Source organism: Trichomycterus rosablanca, chromosome 14, assembly GCF_030014385.1.
Source record: "Trichomycterus rosablanca isolate fTriRos1 chromosome 14, fTriRos1.hap1, whole genome shotgun sequence".
Taxonomy (NCBI): domain Eukaryota; kingdom Metazoa; phylum Chordata; class Actinopteri; order Siluriformes; family Trichomycteridae; genus Trichomycterus; species Trichomycterus rosablanca.
This window is the reverse complement of record NC_086001.1, coordinates 24,088,907-24,112,916: the sequence shown is the minus strand read 5'-3', so window position 1 is coordinate 24,112,916 and position 24,010 is coordinate 24,088,907. Positions and strand designations below refer to the sequence as shown.

Genomic DNA, 24,010 nt, shown 5'->3' with positions numbered 1-24,010 from the left:
GAGAAAGAATAGATCGAGAGGAGAAGAGAGAGCAAGAGGCGCGCCAGAGAGAGGAAAAGCGAGAGCGAGAGACGCGAGAGAGAGAGGAGAGGAGAGACCAGGAAGCAAGAATGAGGGAGGAAAGGAGAGATAGGGAGGCAAGAGAGAGAGAGAGGAAAGGTTTATTAAAATCCTAGAGATTCTAATGAAAAAATAAATAGTTGAAAATCAAAAAGTGTTGTAGTATTATTGTATGTTGTGAGAAAGAAAATGTGTTGGCAAATAATGGACATAAATAATTTTCTTTTTCATTTAACCTTAATTAAAAATAGAAAAACTGGAAAAATTGGAAAATTGGAAATTGTAATTAAAAAAATATTCAAGTTTTACTTTTAAATAATGCATAAACTGTTCATGTCAAGAGACAATCAAGAACTGTAGAACAAAACGTAAAAACAAACAACATGAACCTATTAAGAAAACATTTTTCTAAATATAATCATGCTCATAAAGAGCTGGTATGCTGTGCTGTGACAGCTGCAGCCAGATGCTTTGCATCTTCACCTGATGTAATGTCATTTATTACAGGCTCTGGTTGGTCAACATGTACCTCTGTTAATTCTGGCTCAATAATGTCTCCATGAGCGATACAGAGGTTGTGGAGCACCGCACCGCATGCAACAACCTCCGGGGCGAAGACAGGGCTCACCTCAAGGGCTTTAAAGAAAATGGAACGCCATCTTGTCTTCATCATTCCAAACGCCCTTTCCACCACATTCCTGGCCTTGGACAGTTTGCTGTTAAAACGAGCCTGTACAGGGTTCTGCACAGGCTCTCGATAGGGGGTCAGGAGCTGGATGGGTGTATTAATGCAGGGATAACCCCCATCCCCAAGAATGTATCGTCCTGCAGGTGGGTATAAGCCCTCTTTATACACAGGGCTGTTCTTTAGTACCCTTGCATCATGAACCGACCCAGGGTAACCAACAAAAATGTCTCTGAACTTCCCCTGGTGGTCACAGATGGCTTGAAGCTGAATCGAGTGGAACAGCTTCCTGTTTAGGTAGCACTGTGCGTTGGCAGATGGGGGTTTTATTCGAATGTGGCACCCATCAGTAGCACCAACTGCCACTCTAAAACATTCGGATCCTACACACTCTAGTTCATCACCAGTTGGTAGGGTGATGATCCTCCTGACGAGCCCTCTGACAGCCCTACTCATTCTGTGCACAATGTTGTGCACAGACGATTTTCGAAAAATTATGGTCACTTGAAGTTGGTAAGATATCGGACGTAGTAGGTACGGGTGTTGTGTGCATACTGCACACTTCTGTACTGAAAGTCTATCTAGTACGTACTCAGTAAGTGTGCGATTTCGGACGCAGCCTAACTCTGTGTCTGTTGCTTATTCTGAATTGTGTTTGTTTGTAAACTATGAATTAGTTCTTAATCTGGTCTGATGTTAGTGAATTAAACCTACATCTCTCTGATGGTCTGATCCAAGCCCGGAGTGGCCAACTGGGAGATTCGGGAGGATTCCCGATGGGCCGGCTCATGTCAATCTCGAGTTTGGGCCGGTTGGGAAAAATAATTTTGACATTTATCTGTCACTTATCTAATCTTCTTCTTGCATTCATTCTCCATTCATCTGACAGCGCAGCCCCTACATCGCAGTAGATTAGATGGGTTCTACCATCTGAGGGAATCCCCCCCTCCCAAATGTTTAAGTTGATTTGGCCCATGAGGCGTCTTTTCTGGAGCGCCGGTAAAAGTAAATATTTAGCAATAGCAACAGAATAGCGCAAACCATCAGTCGGTGGTGGGCAGGAAGAGGCCAAGTGGAGCCAAAAAGACCAGGTTAAAAAAAAGAAAAGCAATGGAAGAAGATGCTGCCAAATGTGCCAAATTAACAGACATGTTTTCCAGAGGACAGACCCCATGCAGCCGGTATTGCGCAACATAGCCAAGTCAACTTAGCGCAGTTTATTTTGTAGAACCCAGTACACACCATTAATCACAAATATCCAGTTTCAAGCTGAAAAAAATAAACATAATTTGAAGTGTAATATATTACATAGCCTAACTCATTAATGGAATGTTTTTGTTCCGATGCTACTGTACTGCTGATCCCGAGGAGGCCATGACTACTAAAGGGACAGGTAGAGGATAGTCTAACAGAGTTGTTTAAACTAAGATAGTTATTTGTAATGTAAAATATAACGTAGAGAATATACATGATATATGTTAAATTGTTCAGACATTCAGAAAGATGTCAGCACGATAGCCTAATTTATTTGAACAAATGAAGACAAATAGCCTACATCACTATCAATTTTACACCATCATAATATAGGCTAAAGTGTTAAAAACAAAAAAAAAGAAAGAAAAAAAAACTTCAAGCATGTTATGTTATTCAGCAAAACAGGCTAACCCTTAATGAAATGTTTTTTTTAGCCTCAGAGCAGCAGATAAGCCATGTCTCATGTCTATAGACAATGACACCGTTATTAATAAAGTGCACTGCTTAGGAGGCTTTTGATGCTGTAGGTAGCCACTAAATAGTGAAGCTACTTAAGAGTTTAGTGTAAACCTAACAATAGAGCACCTCTCTGTTGAAAAGACAAATGCAATTTTAATTTTTATTTCAACTTATTGCTCCTGTACAAATGTAAATACTTTTTTCATCTTTATCACATTTTTACCTTTTAAATCTTTATCTGATTTAAATTTGAATTAAACTTGTTTATGTGAAGTGTTTTCTGTTAACTTACCATCATATACCTGAACTTATACCAAATAAAAAGGCATTGTAAGAGCTAGCTGCTGTTTTATTTATTCAAATTTTTCCTCCGTGGAAAAAGTGGGCCGGGTTTGGTCATGAAACTCCCGGGCTGAAAAAGGGGCCCAACTCCGGCCCTGGTGAAAACTTGATGTTTGGAGCCCTTCTGGTGTGCAGGCTGGTACTGTGTATCAGCACTACTTACTGTGTGCAGGACCTGAGTCGTATCTGCTCCAGTCACTGGTTGGTGGCATTAAGCTCAGTCAAGAACTTTAAGAAATATATAGTTTAGATAGTTCACACATATAGAACCCACAAAACCTCTTAGATGTGTATTATTAAAGTCCGTTGTAGCTGCTTGAATGGGGTTAGTGTAGAATTATGTACAAAGATCTAAAGAAAGTACAGATGAACTGGCTGGTTAGCTCAGTTGGTTAGAGTGTGGTGCTAATAATGCCAAGGTCGTGGGTTTGATCCCTGTACGGGCCACACCTGCTTTTGGACATAATCTAACAAACAAGTGATCCTTCTCTAACTAGCAGGTCCTATTAACCTGGGCATCAAACATTGTCTCTGACAAGTGTGAGATCTTTTTACTGCCCCTCTCATTCAGGTCAGAAACATGCCATTATTTCAATTAGCCAAACTTAATGACCCTTCTGTAAATGGTTTAATGTGCACACTGCTGCTACTGGCTTGTTTTTCTTTTCTACAATGTAAGTTCACACCTTCAGGTTCATGTTATTTGAGATCTCTACATAGATTTCTTCCTCATGTACAGAAAGACGCAGTTTAGTTTGAGATAGAGGTGGGCGGATCGATCCAAATATCGATAATATCGATACCAACGCTGGTATTGATATTGAGCAATACTCGTGTAAAAAGATCGATACTCAAGCTTTTTTTCTCTCCCGCACGCACTGACTGCTGCGCTCGCGGATTCATCAAAGTCTCTCTGTCTGTAAGAGTAGCGCTGCGCTGTGTCACACAGCACGGAGCAGCACACCCTCCCCCCCCTTGTCTTTTGTTGTTGCACCGTCACGTGGCTCAGCGGCGCCAGCCAAACAGCCATGCAGGTAGGCTCAGCCTGACCCGCCCACTCAGCGCTCTCCTCGAGTCGACACGTCACAGTACGGAGAGAGACATGATACTGTTCTTAAATAAAAACCTCTAATCCTTTGTTCTCAATGGGGGGAGGGCCACAGTGTAGCTGTATTCTTTCTTTATTTATACTTTCTTTATTTAATTTTCACTTATTGTTTTTATTTTGTATAAAGCCAGAAGTGCACTGAAGGGAAGAAATTCCTTATTCTTTGTATTATTTTTCTTGTATTGTTCGACTTGAAAAAAAGAACAAGTTTGAAACTGTTTACAATATTTGTTGTGGTGTGTTAATTTTTCTGTATTGTGGTTTGTCAGCTCTCTAACCTCAGAAGATTGTTTTAATTAGCTTTAAGTTATATTTTTTTACACTCTTTATTTAAGAAAAAACGTAGAGAAGTGCACTGAAGGGAAGAAATTCCTTATTTTTTGTATTATTTTCTTGTATTGTTCGACTTGAAAAACAGAATAAGTTTGAAACTGTTTACAGTATTTGTTGTGGTGTGTTAATTTTGTTGTATTGTGGTTTGCCAGCCCTCTACCTCAGGAGATTTTGTTTTAAGTTGTGTTGAGTGATATTTTTTTACACTCTGTTTATTTAAGAAAAAACAGAATTGCACTGAAAGGAAGAAAATTCCTTATTTTTTATTGTTTTTCCTAAGAACAATTCTATTTGAAAAAAGAAACAAAGAAAGAAAGAACTAGAAAAGATGTCTAGTGAGGGGAGAATTTTTATTTTATTTTTGTATTGTGGTTTCTCCTTTTCTACCTCAAAAAAGATTTATTTTCCTAATGTTAAGGCAAACTTTGTTTTGTTACTGTTCCATTGTTTCTAAACAAAAATGTTGATTGTGATAATAAAGTATTTTGTTGTCACGTACAATGTTTGGCGAAATTCTATCCTAGGTCTTTTGGATCCTTTGGATCTATGAAGCTTAAATATTAAAAAGTATCGGTATCGATATCGGCGATACTGGCCCTGCATTTACTTGGTATCGGATCGATACCAAAATTCCCGGTATCACCCACCTCTAGTTTGAGAAGCTCACAGCGGGAGAGCGAGTGAGTCTGCGCGTTCAAATGAATCAAATGATTCTTTGAGTCGATTCTTTAATCCGGTTCTTTAAGTCGAAGGACAGGAATAGACTCGAAAGAGTCGATTCACTAAGTTGATAGTACTCAGCAATCCAAGCAGTTGGAAGCTGAAGGAGTCGCTTCCCTACATAGTGCACTAGATAGTATTTTAGATATGAATTTATGTTCCCTACATAGTGCACTAAATTGTATATCAGATAACGGATTTATGTTCCTTACATAGTGCACTACGTAGTGCACTAGATAGTGAATTAGACAATTGGTTTATTTTCCCTACACAGTTCACTAGATACTGTATTACATAATTAATTATGTTCCCTACAGAGTGCACTAGATTGTATTTTTGATCATAGATTTATGTTCCCTTCTTATTGCACTAGACAGTATATTAGACAATTGATTTATGTTCCCTACACAGTGCGCTAGATTGTATATCAGATAACGGATTTAATACGCAGTCGTAGTAAAAAAGTCTGTCTCCTTCATGTGTGTGTGTGTGTGTGTGTGTGTGTGTGTGTGTGTGTGTGTGTGTCGTTCTTGGCCGCTCGTTGTAGATTCCGGGAGATTTTATCTGACTTGTGGGAATCAGGGAGCCGCTATGTATATGCGGGAGACTCCTGAAACTTTTTCTGTACTTTATTTTACAAAAAGCAAGAGTGTACAATGAGCGGGGGAATTATGTTTCTTATTATATAATTGTTTCTCAACAAAAACCCCAGACTTCATTAGTTTATTACATTAGTAAAATTACTTTATATTCACCTATAAACTGTAGTGGGTTTTTACTGCACATGATGAACTAATAAACACAAAATCATTTATTAGTCAAAGCAAATTGATGATACATTCACCTCATAAATCATGATACACTGCTCTTCCCTACATAAAAGTAAGTACAAAGTATCAGTATCGGATCGATATCGGCGATACTGGCCATGTATTTACTTGGTATCGGATCGATATCAAATTTTGCAGTATCGCACACCAGTAATACAGATGTGCTAATGGAGATGTTTTACTGCTAAGCTGCTGTTCAACTCCAGTCCAGTTGGTGGCGCTGGTGCGTCTTAAGTTGTTCTGCCAACCGCCATTAAACATCATAAGAAGAACAAGAAGCTGCTGTGTTTGTACTGTAGAGCCTCATCTGTAAGTAAAATATGTATTTAATTATAACCCTTATATTTAATTATAACCACATTCTAATTAATAATAAAACATCACTGTGAGGATTTGAGGAGCTTTAACTCCAGTTTTATTTAAACACACAAACTATTAGCTGCTCCGCTAACTGTTAGCATCACACATGATTCAGTACTGATGAACCGATTCAATGAACCGATCCAGCAAAATGAATCAATTGAGCGGAACTGATTGAGTTGCTTCATGATTAAATCTCACAGTTTTATATAAACACGTCATATTTTTAAACTTTGTTTATAGTTGAACTTTGTTTATAGTTGAACTTTGTTTACAGTTGAACTTTGTTTATAGTTGAACTTTGTTTATAGGTGAACTTTGTTTATAGTTGAACTTTGTTTACAGTTGAACTTTGTTTACAGTTGAAATTTGTTTATAGTTGAATAGTCTGTATGTCTGTCTATTAGATCTTTAATAATGCAGTCAGCAGAAGAGGCAGACGTCACCCCTGTGGATCTACAACATGAAGAATTCCAGAATAAAATAATACAAAAGGAGGATGATGATGATGATGATTTTTTCTGTAAGTAAATATAGAGCATGATGCCACTTTTTCACCAGACAGTGTGGTACAGTACAGTATTATACAGTACAGTATAGTGCAGTTTAGTGTAGTACAGTACAGTAGTACAGTACAGCTGCTACACTCCAGTCTGGATTTAAGTTTTAATCTAACTAGGATTTATTTATGATTAGGAACTAGGGATGTCCCGATCATGTTTTTTTGTTCTTGATCCCGATCTTTAATTTTGATCCCGATCCGATACCGATTCTCAAACCGATACTTGTATTTTCTAGATATTGTCTAGATAAGAACTAGATAACACTGTTTACACAGTTCACACTTCAAGTACATTACAGTTATTCAAATTAATCCAGTGTATATGTTTAACAACTGAATAGCTCTGCAGTGCTGTAGGAAAAAAATTGCCTGCATCCAAGCTATTGCTTAATGTTCTTTTACAAAATAAAAGTAAACAAACCTAGTGCAGCATTGTAGTAAAAATGAAGTGAGATAATTACAGTTTCACTTTGAACTTTATATTCAAAGAACATAATTCTGTTTAATGCAGTGATACACTAAAAATGAACAAAAATCTCCACTCACAAGTGGTGTAGCAGCTTAACTTGAATATAAAAAACAAATAAGTTACTTAACAGCATTACAGTAAAACCTGAATACCAAAATAAATGGAAAGGCTATTTTGTTATGAAGCAAAGCCAGTTCTTAAAGTGCTTGTATTGTGACAATGGATTGATGGACGGGTCTACGCAAAGTGAGTGTGTTTTGACCCTTTGGGGCTTCCATAGTGCATGGGATAGCGTGCTCGGCTCTGGCTGTCCACTATTTGGAACAGAATAAGTTAATAAAGTGTTTTGCTCCCGACAATTAGTGAATATACCGTGTATTTTATTTCTTTATTAAACGAGTGCATCACTACGACGCTCGGTTACATAACTAAGCCAATCAGAGAGCTTGATACTGAGATGTCGTTCAGTCTTGTAACACGTAAACTCGTAAAAGCTGTATGTTATGGTCCTGAAGTTTTCATACTCGGATTAAAAGTTATTGTTTTGTAAACCGGAGTGTTCCTCGACTCACACACCATATAAACAGTAAAATTCTACAGTAATGAACGCAGCTCCCCAGATAGCAAATTTGATATGGCCACGTCCGGCACTTACTTGTGGCCCACATACCACATGGAATGATGGCACAGATGAGGGCCAGATGCGGTTGCCGGAACTCGGCCGTTTTACAGCCATAAAAGGGCCACATCTCAGCCACCTTTAAACCAGCAGGGCCAGAAATGACCCACAACTCAACCACATGTAAAACAACTGGGCTGTTACCATGCCATACTGTAAAAAATGTGGTGTTGAAATTACTTTAAAAATTTAAGGCAATAGTTTGCATGGATCTTTTTGAGTTGAATTAACTTTCTGTTTTATTAAGTAAATGGAACCTATCTAAGCCACTTAAAATATACTTAAATAAATTATCACAGTATAACTAAAATCACTACGTTGAGTCAACTTAAATATTTTTAAGTTGAATCTACTCAGGTTTTGTAATAAACACAACTAAATAAAGTCAAAATGAAGGACTACAAATTCAAGTTGTACCAACTCATTTTTTTAAGTTCTACCAACATAGAAAGATCCATGCAAACTATTGTCTTAATTTTTTTAAGTAATTCAGCAGCCGGTTGCCTTACATTTTCAAGTCAGATTAACCTTTAGATTTTTAAGGTTGACATAAACTGTTTTTTTTTTTTTTTTTTTTTTTTTTTTTTTTTTTTACAAAAAAGCAGTTACTAAATGTTTTTTACAGGCAAAGGTTTTTTACATATCTGAACTGGCAGTTGGTAGTGGTTAAGGTACTGGTCTAGATGCTGGTTCAAGCGCCACCACCACTAAGTTGCCACTGTTGGGGCCCTGAGCAAGGCCCTTAAACGTCAATTGCTTGTATTGTATTTAGCCACAATTGTAAGTCTATTTGAGTAAAAGCATCTGCAAAATGACAAAAATGTAAATGAATATTTTACGCTCTTAACAAGTAGCTATGAAAGAAATTTAAGACAATTTAAGAAAATTTTATTGAAATGTTTATTTGACTTTCACAACAGACATTTATTTTAAGCCATAAACCTGTGCCACTCCAGCAAAAGTATAATTAGCATCAATAAACAAACTAGTTTTCCAGGTAAGCAGAGTCAGGATACAAACACAGCAATGGCCTGGAGCGTCCTTGGTAATGACACAATCTGTAATGTTTCTGTAGTACTTCTGGACTGGGATTGCATTGCATATTAATCTGCAATAAAAAACACAAACAATTTTAAAATAACATATTTACATTTAAACAATATGATGATTTAGCTCTCGTTTAATAATCAATTAAGACAGGCACAGTAAATCAGCTAAAGTTGAAGTATGTAAGCAAAATTCCAATAAATTGACAATAAGCATATTAATGTTTAAAAGTTTGCAACTATAGCTAACTATGAATACCATGAATAAAGCCCTACCTAATTCACAGTCGTGAAAATCACATCAAATGAGCCGCTTACTTACAATCATACCGCATCATAATTAAGTGTAACAGACTGTTTTGTAATGTGCTGTACCACAGACAAGTTTAGCTTATTAAGCTAACACAGTTAGCCCCAGGCCATTCAAACAAATGGGCATCATAACCCGCTAGCATGTCAGCTAACATCGCTCTCTGTGTACCAAAAATGGTTAAATTGTCACCGACAAGCCCAAATTTGCAAATAGATTACACTTGTACACCTTTATATAAATGAACAATTTGAAAAGAACTCGCACTCGTCTGCCATACAATATTTGAAATTTTGGTTGAGAAAATACGTGAAACTAAAATGCTAGTAATTCCACTCATTATTCAGTCAGTTTATTGTTTATGCATTTGTTAAGTTTTAAACATAACTTGTATTATGTTGAATAGCTGAATACCTACCTCAGGGCAGGTCAGGGCAAAATCCAAAACTTCAGGGTCGTCCTCGTCCGTTACAACTCAACTCGGAGAAGTGCGCATGCGCAGTCACAGAACGTAGAGCTTCTGATGCTCTTCTCTTCTTTGCTTTGTTCAGACAACTCAGATATTTTAGTTGGCTCAACTCAAAATTGGTATGATGTTGTACTAAAGCAAAAATAATGCGTTGAAAAAGTTTACAATTTTAAGTTTGTCTAAAATAATGTCTTTTTAGGTTGCCCAAACTCAAAAATTTTAACAAATGTAACAAACTTATTTTTTTTTGTTGAACTGACTTATTATATTATGTTTAATTTACTAATGTGCTGAATCATTTTTTAGAGTATAGAAAGTGGGACATTACCATTTTTAATATGAGTCAGTATTACTGGCTCACTTAGTTTGCCAGTGGTGCCATGTCTTTGCCAGATGTGTTTTGGGACATGTGGGCCATATAAGCATTTCCTATATGTGGGCCACTTTTGGCTCATATGCTGTTTGCCGATGCCGGCAGTGAGCCGGCAGTGCCGTAACGTTCAGTGTTGCCAACTCCTCAGTAAGGAAAGTAGCTATTGGCTGTCCTAAAAGTCGCTAGAAGTCACTAAATGACGTCATCGCCTAATTTGCATATGGTCCATTTGCATGTAATTGACGCTGTAGAAGAGAGAAATAACATCGTGGGAGAGACAAAAAGTGGGTAAAAACACCCTAAATATGTTTAGAACTACAAATGAACTTTCTTCTGTTGATTCGTGGTTTGAGCTACTCTGGGGTGGGTTGCCAGATTGCGACAGTAATTTTCAGCCAAAATGCATGATAAAACGCCCAAAACACAGGAAAAGCAGATGATGTTTAGCATTTCACAAATAATAAACCAGTTAAACCATCACGACGTACAAATTTATATCTTAAAATGTACAGATCAGTAATTATACATTATAAAGAACAAATTATGCTTGCATGTCTTTAAAGTAGCCTGCCAAGTTTGTAAAATGCATTATTTGTTAGGACACACAACCCTTTGCATGTAAAAACAAAAACAAAAAAACTTGCAAGCAATGAAAGTTTGCCTTTTCGTACATACGAGAGGTTGTATGTATAGACTTGCTTACCTTCATATTCAACTCAAATCACTTGTCTAACATATGAATCAGTGTATTGATGGGCGGGGCAACAGTGTCTTGGACTGGAAAGAATAACCTGTCAATCAAACTTTTGACAACGGGTGGGAGAAGGTAGCCCTATTTATATTCCACCTGCTTTAGCAATAGCTTTTTTATTTATATTTTAAGCTGCCAAAATGATTACAAACCAGCCGAAATTTTGTCCACCTGCCAAAGTGTTTTCCCTGCCAATTTCCAACAAAATCCTCTCATTTTGGTGGAAACCCGCCCAATCTGGTAACCCTAACTGTGATACTGACCGCCCGTGCTTTGGGACGGGGGAGGGGCTCACGGCAGGACCCGCTGCTCGTTGAGGACAGTAACTGCAGAACAATGTGTGTTTTCCCTTTCGAGTCTCCAAAAGTCTTCAATAACACCAGAAAAAGTTGCTAGATTTGTTGCTAGTCGCTTTTTTGAAAAAAAGTCGCTAGAGGGGTCTGAAAAGTCGCTAAATATAGCGACAAAGTCGCTAAGTTGGCAACACTGGTAACGTTGCCAGAAGTGGCCCACATCCGTATGCTATCTGGGGAAGTTCAAAATGTTGTACATCGTCGCCATCTAGTGGTGCTAGAAATAAATTACAGCTTGTTGCTTGGGTACAGATTTTATAATATATAAAGATAGAGTTTGTTTATGGCTCTTCTGTCCCAAGTGTTTTTGTAACATGTTGTATGGCAAGCCCTCTTTTATATGGCAAGCCGTTTTAGCTTTTAATCCTCCTTTTCTTGATATCAGGAATTAAATTTTTGATATCAAGAATTTAATTCTTACTAGTTTGTTTGTTTATTAGGATTTTAACGTCATGTTTTACACTTTGGTTACATTCATGACAGGAACGGTAGTTACTCATTACACAAGATTCATCAGTTCACAAGTTTTATATCAAGCACAGTCTCGGACAATTTTTTAGTATCTTCAATTCACCTCACTAGCATGTCTTTGGACTGTGGGAGGAAACCGGAGCACCCGGAGTAAACCCACGCAGACACGGGGAGAACATGCAAACTCCACACAGAAAGGAATTCTTACTAGTTAAAAATTAAATTTTTGATATCAAGAATTCAATTATTACATGTTCTAATGATAATTAGATGATTTGCATGTGGATTTGAAGGCGGGGCTAACTTGGGTTGTGCTTTTCTTAAAGAGACAACATCAGGAACCACATGTACTGCAAGCCATTGTAAACAAAATAGTAAAGGTTGTACATTACAGATTTTGCAGCATACTCGAGCATTTACATTAAAAAAAAACATTTTCAAAAACGGTTTAAAAACTGCACACTGAAAACACATCTAACCCCTAAATCTATGCTCTATCGCGTAATCTACAGTACATATTTGTTTCACTCTGTTCCCTTTCTTGACTATCGTGTCAATAAACAGAATGGACGGTTAAAGCTTTGTACTAGCTTATTTTATATTTATTAAATGTACAACAGTAACGAACTTTAACTATCACATGTATAAACACACAAAACCCCGCATACATGTGTGCGTCGCTCTAACTGTTCCGTACTGAAACATAAAACCGTCATACGTTCCATACATAAACACATACTGTTACAGTATTAAACCACATTTCTTTTGTAACGCAGGCGTCTTAATAATGTATGGAATGACGTGTATGAAAGCTGTAAAATGTAACATCACTTCATTACTGCATCCCAACTCTCTCACATCTACACTTTATAAAGTCAACTACACTAATGACCAACTTTCTAATGGAGTTTCTCTGGACGTCCAACTTAAAATGTGCAACAGTCTAGTAGATGACACTTGGAAACCAGAGACTGAACGGTCTACTAAATAAATACACATTTATTTGATTTCTCTATTAATGATGATTATTTTAGGGGAAAAAAACATTAATTTTTAATTAAAGTCAATTATTGGTAATTATGATTTCCAATTACTTGCAATGTCTCTTTAAGTCAAAATTCTTGATATAAAAAATACAATTCTTGATATCAAGAATTTAATTTTTGATATCAGAAAATAAATTCTTACTAGTAAGAATTAAATTTTTACTAGTTAAAATTGTATTCAAATGAGTCTGTTTAAATATATCCAATAGTAGCTCATTGTCACTGCATGTGGGAGTGTCTCCAAATATTCAGGGTTGCCAAGTCCTAAAATGTGAGTTTGATAAATGACAGTGATAAATAAAATGACAATGGAGTATAGTAAATTGAATACATTTTCTTAATGTTTGCTTAAAGTGTTTAGCTAATCCCAAAGTAGTTAATTTTTTAGTTTTGGTTATTGTAGCGCAATTGTTGTTGCCATCTGTGAGATGACTTACATAGATGTCTGGCAACCATGCTCCCATTACACTGACCATAAACCTGGCATTACACACATCTGACAGTGATTTATCATACAATAAATACAGTAAAATGTCATGGTATTGGGGATATAGAATGCCAGTTATACTGTCTGTAATCTGTATTTTGTCAGATTCATGAGATGACTTGAGACATTTGAGACATTAAAGCACCATTATATTTACTGTGGCGGCTATATCGCGTGGACACAATTAAAAATCTGTACACTATTTTTTTTAAAGATTTTCGTCTCTTACACTGTATATAAATCACTGTCATGTGAAACACTGAGAATCAGGAGCTTTGTCTTAAACGGGCATTGCAAGTGATCAGAAATCAAATGTAATTATCAATAATTGACTTTAATGAAAAAAAATTGTCACATATGTTTATTTCACAGTATTGACATCTACGATCCGGGTTTTTTTTCCTAAAATAATTATAATTAAAAGACGAATCAAATAAATGTGTATTTATTCAGTAGACCATTCAGTCTCTGGTTTTAAAAGATTTATTTTTAAATCTGTTTCCAAGCGCCATCTACTGAACCTAGACTTTACAAAAGAAATGTGGTTTAATACTGATATGTACTGTAGATTACGCGATAGAGTATATATTTAAGGGTTAGAAGTATTTTCAGTCTGCAGTTTTTAAACATGTTTATTTTTTAATGTAAATGCTCGAGTATGCTGTAAAATCTGCAATGTACAACCTTTACTATTTTGTTTACAATGGTTTGCAGTACATGTGGTTCATGATGTTGTCTCTTTAAGAAAAGCACAACCAAAGTTAGTCCTGCCTTTAAATCCACGTGCAAATCATCTAATTATCATTAGAACATGTAATAATTCAATTCTTGATATCAAAAATTTAATTTTTACTAGTAAGAATTCATTTTTTACTAGTAAGAATTAAATTTTTGATATCAAAAATTAAATTCCTGATATCAAAAATTTAATTCTTGATATCAAGAATTGTATTTTTTTTATATCAATAATTTAATTCTTGATATCAAAAATTTTATTTTAACTAGTAAGAATTTAATTCTTGATATCAAAAATTTAATTCCTGTTATCAAGAAAAGGAGGATTAAAAGTGCCGTTTTAGCTTTTAATCCTCCTTTTCTTGATATCAGGAATTAAATTTTTGATATCAAGAATTTAATTCTTACTAGTAAAAATTAAAATTTTTGATATCAAGAATTAAATTCTTACTAGTAAGAATTGAATTCTTGATATCAAAAATTTAATTCTTAGATGTAAGAATTAAATTCTTGATATCAAGAATTGAATTCTTGATATCAAAAATTGAATTCTTGATATCAAAAATTTAATTCCTGATATCAGAAATTAAATTCTTGATATCAACAATTCAATTCTTGATATCAAAAATTCTTACATGTTCTTACATGCACTGTTAGACATTTCTGTAATTTCTACAGTTATTAACCACATACCACACAGTAAAATACTGCAAATAGTTTTTACAGTACATAACAGTATTTTCCACTGCATTATGACAATTTTGCCTGATGCCAAATACTGAATACAGAGATTTACTGTATTTTTTACATTGAGGTAAATTACTGTAATTACCTTTGGCGCCAAACGATTTTATTGACAAGATTCAACCTAATTTTCAGCTGTGAGAGTTTTGAACTGACATTGTTTGCCTAACGGTTCAGCTTCGGAACCAGCACGTTATCTCAAGTTTTGCGGGAAGGAGTTTAGGAGAGGTGCACACAGAAACAGTTCGGCTATGATGGATGGAGCCGCAGTAGAGCAGCAGGGGTGCTGACCCTTGAAGAGGATTTTTTTACACCAAAACTGGGAACCAGCAAAAAATAAAGGTAAAGAGTCTACGACAGTTAGGACAATAAATTAACACTAGTCACGGTTGTCGGGACTGTTGTGCACTATAGGAGCGTTAGCATTACTTGTCGGCAACTTTTTTCCAAAGTAAAACAAGTAAACGTTCCATTTAACAAATGACTGTGAGTTTCATGTTTAAAAGCTACGTTAGTCAGGTTAGGTGAAATTTACGACACGACAGCGCTAGCATAGTAGCTAATCTCCTGCGACGCTGTAAACTGTGACATCGTTTAACAGTCGCCACAGGATCCTTACAAAACATTGTAATTTCAGAAAGATTAGATTTATTTTGAGGATACTGTATTGAATTGAATAGAACTGTTAAAGATGATCTTTCTGTGATTACAGGTGAACAATGCTGAATGGATTGTTAAGGGAAAAGAACAAAGCAGGTTGCAGGTTGAGAAGTGGTTTACCTCGCTGCGTTTGCTACCCAGGGTCTACCTAGGAACACGGTTCATTTCATGTTAAGTCGGGTATGTGAGTCGACAGTGTTGAGTGGAGTTTTATACCAAAACTACTGTGTTTCTGTAACCCTGCATTTCTGAAGCGCTTGTGTTATTTCTAATGTAACTTTATCTAGATTCATTGTTCATTGTTGTACTATGCATTAGTGATGGGTCGGTCGCGAACGATCCGGCTCTAAGAGCCGGCTCTTTAAAGTGAACGACGGGATCCGTTTTTTTCCGGTTTTTTTCCTGTCAAAACCGCACGTGATTGGTCAAGATATGTGGTGGCGTTTGTGTAATTACATTGAGCAAGAGGGGCGGGGTTACACACACACACACACACACACACACACACACAGCGTGCACACGAACCGAAGGCGAGAGCGAGAGAACTCAACGCTTTACACAGCCAGACATTACATACTGGAAAGGTGAGGAAAATGAGTGAGAGGAAACATAGTAAAGTTTGGACACGAGGAGCCCCTTTTACAGAGAAGTTCAGACCCACTGAACCAAGTGTTCAGTCTACCCACATCTTATACATGTGATGGCACATAGATTGTGTATCTGTCCCCTCAGAGAGAATCTTTTTTAACATGGCAGATCATAACAGAAAGGAGAAACAGGATCAAGCCATCAAAGATGAGCTCCTTGGTTTTTCTGAATGCCAATCTTCACTAAATACTTACAAATACTGTCACCTGGATGCTTTCACCTGGATTTTCTTTTTGTTTTGCACATTTTCATTTATATTTTGTTGATGCTTTGTTGATGTTGTGTTGTTTCACTCTAGATGCTTGTTTATTTTGTTTATTAGGATTTTAACGTCACGTTTTACACTTTGGTTACATTCATGACAGGAACATTCACCTCACTTGCATGTCTTTGGACTGTGGGAGGAAACCGGAGCACCCGGAGGAAACCCACACGGACACGGGAAAGACATGCAAACTCCACACAGAAAGGACCCGAGCTCTTCACCTGGGGATCGAACCCAGGACCTTCTTGCCGTGAGGCGACAGTGCCAACCACTTAGCCACCATGCTGCCCCCCTCTAGATGCAAACGTACAAATAATATACACAATCAGATCTTTTTGTCTAATTGAGATGGGTCTTTGTTTTTGTATTTTATCATTTATTGTTGGAGCACTCTGTTCCATGTTGAGTATATAAATAAAGCAATTTAAATAATAAACATTTGATACAATGTTTTTTTACATTAGTAATTCATTTTACATGTAATTTGGTAATAAATTAATTTAAGCAACAAAAAAATCTAAGGAGCCACTTGGGAGCCGAAAGAGCCGGCTCTTTTTAGGGAGCCGAGCCAAAAGAACCGGCTCTCTAAAAGGAGCCGAAATTCCCATCACTACTATGCATTCAATACTGAATTATTTAACAGTAAAAGTGTTTTTCTGTAATATGAATTAACATGAATTTTGTACATGTTAAGTTAATGCACATTGTGTTATTTTAAATGTGTTGTTTTAAATGTATTTTGAAAGTTGCATGGATTAAAGTAAGAATGTTTTCAAGGAAATTCTGTACTTGTACACGTTTTTGTTGAAAGTGCTTTAAGCATTTGTAGTGATTTAAATAAAGAATTTGATATGTTGCAATAATTGTCTGTGTGGATTAAATAGCAGTATGTGTAAGTTATAAGTCAAATAAGTACAATTTACAGAGTTTTTTAAAATTTAAAATTTAATTTAACAAATAATTACAGTATTGTACAGTTAACCTAAGTTTTTACTGTGGTGTTACTGTAAAATGCAATTACAGTAACATTAAGTTACTGTAAAATAAAATACAGTTATGGTACTGTAAATTTGAATTACAGTAACTTACTGGCAACAGTGTTCTGACAGTGAACTGTTCTCTGTCTCTGCTCTGACTGCGCAACTGCTCGCGCCAGCACCAGCGGGTTGCCAGGTCCACCTATTATAAGCATATCTAGGCTTATTTTTTATTTTTCTAGGCTGTATGTTTTCATACTTCTTGTTACCCTCTGGCAATGGCGGACCTTGTTTTTGTGCAGATTTAGGGTTAGACTAATTGAAAGAAACTTCCAGCAGGGCAGTAATGGAGGCCGACGTGATGCTGGTATTATTGATTCTTTAATTGCTAATCTGCAGCGTATTGAGAATCATTTGAGTCAGGAAACATTCACAGAATTGTTTCAGAGTCTGACTTCAGTACAGTCTTCCATAACTACCAATGTGCCACCTGCTTCATTCTCTGCCCAGCGTAGTAGCACTGGTAAGCAATATACTTTTATAGTATAGTATAGTGTATTTAACGATGACTGAGGAGAAGTGGAAAAGTGTCTTCAAAGAGCACAGGCCCAGAGAAAGTGGTGGTATTTCTGAATCTTGTTAATATTTGATCTCTTCTTTGCATGGTAAGAGTTTTACCTTGCATTTGGTGATGCAGACAAGCTGTGTTTACAGATGGTTTTAAAAAGTGTTCCTGAGTCCATTCAGTGATTTCCACTACAAAATTCTATTTGTAATGCAGTGTTGACTGAGGACTCAAAGATCAAAGCCAGACAATACTGTGTGTTACATATAGCGATTTTTTTGAAATCTGATAATGATATGTACTGTAGATGATGTAATCCACGAGTTCTTCACTATTTTACTTTGAGAAACGTTATTCTTGAGTTGTTGCACTATTTGCCCATGCAGTCTTTCACAGTAGTGAACCCCTCCCCAATTATGAATGACTCAAAGCTATCTGGGATGCTCTTTTTAAACCCAATCATCTTACCAATTAATGTTTTTTGTAGCAATACACAACATTGCAACTTTTATTTGCATTGAATTTGTTCATTGTATTGGATATTTTAGGCTCGCGGGGTAGACCCAGAATCGAGGTGTCAAGAGAACAGCTGGAACTCTTATTAACACAGGGATTTAAGGCAAAGGCCATGGCACGGCTGCTTGGCTGCTCATCATCTTTCATTTACCGAAAACTACGATCTCTGGGCATTTCTACTAGACAAAGATATGCTCCCATCAGTGACAATGATCTTGAACAGCATGTAAGAGTGCTCCATCAGCAACATCCCAGATCAGGTTGTGAGCTAGGCAGTACATTATTGCATTTTAGCTATCCAAATCTGTTAACTTATAATGAAAAGTCGTAGTCTAATTAAAATGTATGTAATGTTGACAACTCTCTTGGTAGATGATGAGGGGTTATCTTTCTGCTGTGGGTATGTATGTACCTCGACATCGAGTGCGTGACACACTGAACAGAATCGACCCAGCAGCAGCTGTGCAAAGGTGGAGCAATGTTATTGCAAGACGCACTTACCACGTACCATTTCCCAACAGCTTATGGCACATTGATGGACACATGCGCCTTATACGGTATAATTATGTGTAATACAATTATTTTGTGCAATTTGTACAGATATTCATGTGAAACTTGAAACCTTAGTTTTAAAATATTTCCATCTATTTACACAGCTGGGGTATTGTCACACACGGTGGAATAGATGGTTATTCACGGGTCATCACCTACCTTAGTGCCAGTACAGACAACACTGCCCAGACAGTTCTGACTCACTTTGTTCGGGCAACCTGTCAGTATGGACTTCCATCTAGAGTTAGATCGGACCATGGAGGTGAAAATACATTAGTAGCACTGTTAATGAACTTGGTGAATGGTGATGGACGAGGCAGCCACATTACTGGTCTATCAGTCCACAATCAGTGAATTGAACGCCTATGGAGGGATGTATTTACACATGTAATCCATTACTATTACAACTTGTTTTACTCTTATGAGGATGAAGCCCTTCTGGAACCAGACAACGAAATCCATAAATACTCTCTCCAAATAGTGTACCTGCCAGAAATTAAAGAAAGACTGAGCACCTTCAGAAATGCATGGAACAACCACGGCATGCGGAGTGAAAATTATCACACCCCTAACCAAATGTGGATGGAGGGCATGATTCGCAACCAGCAAGTAGACAGCACTGCAATCAATAATGTCTTTGGTGACAACCCATATGGTGAAGACAATTTGGAAGCACTTTTGGCAAGACATGGTGTGCAGCTAGAGCAGTTAGAGGCTGAAGAGGTCTTTGCCCAGGCAGTAGTTGTAAGGCGACCAAACATCAATCTTTACCAAGAGCAACAATAGATGCTTCAAGATGTCCTCACAAGAATTACAGATTTGAAAGACAAATATGTAACTTGCTGTAGAGAGATTACCACCATGCTTTCAGCATCATAATGCTTTCTGACAATTAAGCTTAAAAAGAATGAACAGTATATACAGCATCAATGCGTAGTCCCCTTGTTAGGATGCAAACAATAAATAGACTGACAATTTTGAAATTTTCTTTAAGAATATACTACATAAAGACGCCATGCTAATTACAACAAAGATTTATTAAACTTTTGTTCATGTAACATGCACATGTAAAACTGTAATTCCTGAACAGAAACAGAGTTTCATTTTCAACACACATTAAGCACTTTTAATGTCTAAAACGTAACATTTTCTATTTTTTTAAATCTTGAACTTAGTCATTAAAACATTGGTTCAGCTCTAAGTACAACGTTCCCTTTCTAGTCTGCATTGCAATACATAGAACAGAATTAATACTGAACCTATTGACAAAAACTTAAATACAAGTTTGTGTGAACATATAAAAATATGTATAGACTCTTTAAGCTTAAACTTTTCTGAATCCTACAGACCCAAACACAGCATCAGTCATCAGATCAAGTAACTCCTCTTCATTTTGTACACCACGAGGAAGTAACAGTGTCACAGAGCATGTTGAGGCATAAGGAAACCGATTGCCCCTTATGTCTTGGTCATAAAACTCAATTTGGAGTTGTTGGGGAAAACCAAGTGGTGGTACTGCATCTGCTCCTGTGACAAACACCAGTAAGTCCTCAAAGGTGAAAGGAGTTTCTTTTTCTGTTAAAAAGACAATTCACACACAAAATAGAAAACTATGTTTTAATACTGTGGCTGAAAAATTGCATAGTTGTTAAATACTGTTTCATTATAGGAATAATAAAGATAATAAAAAATTACACTTAAGATAAACAATAATGTGTTGATACCACAATCCAATAATAAGACAATGTATGGAACAAAATTATCAACTTCATAATGACAGCAGGGTGGATCCTACCCTGCACACTGTTGAGAAGACATTCCCAAGCAAACATGGTGTCCTCTTCAGCTACCTTCTTGTTCGACCCCTCATCACTCCAAATGATGTCAAAAAGGCACCGAAAACCAGCTCTCGTCATTGGTCCTTCTGTATGTGTAAAGAGGCACTGAAATGATTTCCAGTGCCTCTCCACAGTCTCCCAAAATTTGCCACAGGAGTTGATGCCCTGTTTAAACTGCTCCACCATGTTTGCAGTTCTGAAATACACATAAGCAAATTATAAAACATTTGTACTACATTAATAAAATAAACAGTATACTTTGACAAGTAGAGAGTGCAGTTCGAAGTTGTGGTCATTGCAAATATGAGAGAGAGATAGAGAGAGAGAGAGAGAGAGAGAGAGAGAGAGTGTCATGGTGAATGTTGATTTGAAGGTCTGAAGGTTGTTACTAAAAACAAATAATAAAAACTTACAATAGTGCCTAAATAATGCCTTTATTTTATTCAAGAGTAGAGGCTTTGCCAATCGACTTGGTGCAAGAACTGTATCAGATTGTTGGAAAATTGCTTAACCTGTCACTGTTTAAAAACACGTCAACATTTTGGAAAAGTAACAGCTCAGAGAATCAGATTTAACATTGAACTCTATGGAGCAGAGTTCCCTCCCTACTGCCAAACAAAAACTCATTACTCCAAAACTATACTATGGACGGGTTGCTGTGCAACGCAAAGCAAGTAAAACACTAACAGCAATGGGAATAATACCTGTGAAAGATGAAATGCTTTACAATTTGTGAAAGTATCTGTGGAATGTTGTAGACTTTGGCTTCATATACCCCTGGCACACCACAATCGGCAATCCAGTCCCCCAGACTGTCCTGCAGATTTTTCCATGACTCCTCAGTTTTGCAATCTTTAATCTTAAGAAGACAACAGAAGACAACAAACAGGAACAAATAATACACATTTAGATTATGTGAAATATTACAGTGTTTCACAACCCCAATTCTAAAAAGCTGGGACGCTGTGTTATATGTAAATAAATGTCAATAAAACAGAATGCAAAGATCTGCAAATCTCATAGACCCATACTTTATTTACAATAGAACATAAAACACACTGCAGATGTTTAAAGTTTGACATTTTACCATTTCATAAAATTAATATCCTAGAACCACATCTACCATTGTGTGGCATCCCCTCTTCTTTTAACAATAGTCTGTTAACGTCTGGGAAGTGAGGAGACCAGTCGCTGGATTTTGGGAGAGGAATGTTGTCCCATTCTTGTCTGATGTAGCTGCTCAAAAGTCCTGGATCTTCTTTGATGGACTGGTTACTGTGCAAGTATCTGGAAGGAGTTTATTACTTTCTTATTGATTATTTTGCTGTTTTTCCTTATGTTAATTGTGCTTGGTAATTAACAGCTTTAACTTGCATTTGTGGACTGCATGGCAAACTGTGTTCATAGACAGTGATTTTTGGAAATGTTTGAGCCCATGCAGTGATTTCCAGTACAGAATCATGCCTATTTTAATGCAGTGCTGTCTGAGGGCCTGAAGATCACAAGCATCCAGTATTAACTGTCTGCCTTGTCTTTTGCACAAAGATTTCCTCAGATTCTCTGAATCCTTTGATGATATTATGTACTGTAGATGGTAGGATATCCAAAGTGATCACAATTTTACGTTAAGGAACATTTTTCTGTTTTTATTTTCAGGAAATGGTAAAATGTCTCACATTGAACATCTGATATGTGTTCTGTTGTGAATAAAATATGGGTCTATGAGATTTGCGCCATTGCATCAATGCAATCATTGCATTATGTTTTTATTTACATTTATATACATTTTAATCGGCATCCCAAATTTTTGGAACTGGGGCTATATGTTATCAAAATATTAGAAATCTAAACTTACAAAATATAAAATACAACAATATAGAAGTTTTTTTTTGCTCACTGTTCTTTTCTGCATAATGTTAACTACAGTAAAGCAGAAAATATCATTGTCAAAATACCTGCTGAAGCCTCTCCTGCACACACTTGTCTGGTAAGAGGGCAATATCAAAACGTTCTAGATCTGGAGCCTGACCACACATTAACTGATTAACTGAAGTGCTGGCATGTAGTGCCTTAAAGCCTGGTCCACCATGCAGCAGAGACCAGGCAATCAGCTTTCCTCCAGTGTAATACTTTGCCTTGTCTAGGGCTCCCTGATCATAAGAAAAAAAAAAGGTTTCCTGGCTGTCCCTCGAAAATGCCCAAAGAAGACTGCACATCCTTCATTTAAAGCCTACCACAGAAACAAGAGGAACATTGTTAATATTGTATACAACGGACTCATGCAACTGGGTCATCTTGTGTCAAACAGCAAGTGGAATGGCAAGGCATATTCTGTCTGTCTAAGTGCCATTAACACTGGCCCCATACAGCAGATTGAAATCATTTATTTGAAAAGCTTTGTCTAGACATGAGCATCCATTTAGACATGGTGAGATGTATAACAAAAGTAAAGAGCAGTACCACAAGGTTTGAGTCAATTCAGTCCAGATAATACATTGATTTATGACAGATGTCTCCCACATTATTTGGTAAAATATGGATCTAGCTATTCTTGAGCCATGTTTGCATGTAAAGTGCATTAATCTGTGCAAAAGACAAATACTACCCTCTGGTTTAATTGAATACACAATTCAATCCAAACAGCCATTAGAAGTACAAGTTATTATGTTTTCTTTTCCTGATGCTGAAAAAATAAATTATCAGAAAGAGTCATAACAGCTAAATGTTAAATAAAATCTCATCTGGACTCTGGGAGATTACCAACATCATCTTTGTTTCTTATGTCTACTTCCATTCTTCACTAAGGGCTTCTTGACAGCTACACATCCTTTCAGACCCATAGAACAGAGTTGTTTTCTCACTTGTGGATTTTTTTTTTTCAGTTTTGAAGCATAAGTGAAGCTTGATTTTCCTTTCTCTCTGATAAATGAAAGCTTTAAATGCATCTCAATATGATAGGCATAGTTTTGGTGGTTGTTGTGAGTCACAGGGTAGTCCAATTTTCTCTATTTTAATGTATTTTTCCTTATATAGAACCTGAGAAATATCTCCTGAAAAAAATGTATTCCCTTTGCCTAATTGCCAATTTGTCAAGTGAATAAATGAATGGTGTTCACTGACTTGTTCAGCACTGAATATTACAATGTTGAATACTCACAAAAATACTACATCATTACAGTTCTACTCAAATAAAAATAACATTTGTTAATTAAATTATTAGCTTACCGAACAAAAAATTGTCACCTGTAACTAAAACATACTTTTGATTTTGCATGGACTAGACAAGTTTCTGGATTTAGGCAATATCAATGTTCAGCCACTCTAGCATCGACAAACTGTGCTG

At 36.5% G+C, this 24,010-nt stretch overlaps 1 long non-coding RNA gene across 1 annotated transcript; it reads right to left on the bottom strand.

Moving 5' to 3' along the window:
• Positions 1–20,352: 20,352 nt before the first annotated feature.
• LOC134327152 (uncharacterized) lies at positions 20,353–22,709 on the bottom strand. The gene is made up of 4 exons (XR_010014687.1): positions 22,623–22,709; positions 21,443–21,526; positions 20,625–20,863; positions 20,353–20,404 (listed from the first exon to the last, which is right to left on the bottom strand). It is a non-coding gene; the product is annotated as an uncharacterized LOC134327152 (long non-coding RNA).
• Between the last annotated feature and the right edge of the window lie 1,301 nt (positions 22,710–24,010).